This window comes from Sylvia atricapilla, chromosome 1 (genome assembly GCF_009819655.1).
Source record: "Sylvia atricapilla isolate bSylAtr1 chromosome 1, bSylAtr1.pri, whole genome shotgun sequence".
NCBI classification, from domain to species: Eukaryota; Metazoa; Chordata; class Aves; order Passeriformes; family Sylviidae; genus Sylvia; species Sylvia atricapilla.
In genome coordinates, this window is record NC_089140.1 from 11,673,787 (window position 1) to 11,674,885 (window position 1,099).

Below are 1,099 nucleotides of genomic sequence, written 5' to 3' on the forward strand. Positions count from 1 at the left end.
GGAGGCCCCGCAGCTCCGCCCCGAGCCGCCCCGAGCCGCCCCGAGCCTCTCCGAACCGCCCCGAGCCTCTCCGAACCGCCCCGGCCGGGCCGAACCGCCCCGAGCCTCTCCGAGTCACCCCGGCCGGGCCGAACCGCCCCGAGCCTCTCCGAGCCGCCCCGAATCTCCGAGCCGGGGCAGCGGGTTGCCGCTGCTCTGTTTGCCATTTTGGTGATAGTTGGCCTGGGATAGCAGGGCAATCTCTTGGAAATGCCTTTACGTTGTTCACGAAGTTCTCAGGAAAATCGAAAAGCTCCGTGAGTTGTGAAAGGAGCGACCTTTGAGCAGAGTCTGTTGTTTGCTTTGCCAAATTAAAGAAAACAGCAAAACAAGCCACAAGAGATCGGTGTGTTCCAAGGGCGGCACCGCTGCTCGCCCATGCCTTGGCAGTGCATGGATATGTCAGTGCAAAGACTCGGTGGGGAGAAGGGGCCGGCAGCGGTGAGTGGGGATAAAGCTCATCCATGAGCTGCGGCTGTCCCTGGGCGTGCAGAGCCCGTGTGTGTGTGCAGGGCTCGACAGCCACCGCACGGGCCAGGTAAGGCTGGAAACATCATGTCAGTGTCGAAATGGGACAGCTCTGAGGCTTCGCAGGATGTCTTATCCACCGGGAAAGTGCTTGTTACGTGTCTGGGCTTCTATTCCTTCCGTTTTGTAGATGAACAGGATTTTGAGATAGTAACTTGAAATTTGATTTCATACTGCGTGTTCATGAGGTTGCCCAGAAGGACAGCACCTGTGAAGTGTGGCCACCAAGTATTGCCAGTCTCTTGTTCCTGGATATAAGAGCCTGGTTACCTGATTAGATTTAAGAAGCCCGGTGCCAGATGAGAATACATGGGATTTTAAATGTCGTAAAGGGCATGTCTCACGCCACTTGTCCTCTATTTGGCTATGATGTTAACCATATTAAAAAAAAAAAAAAAGGCATTTAAAGTATGCCGGGAATTTTTGTGTCCACCGTCTCTGATCTCTTCGTGTCTGGCAGGAGTTGTCTGCCTCGAGCTGCTGCTGCTCAGTCACTGTAGGGATTTTATCACCCTGTCGTGGCTTTGGGCGC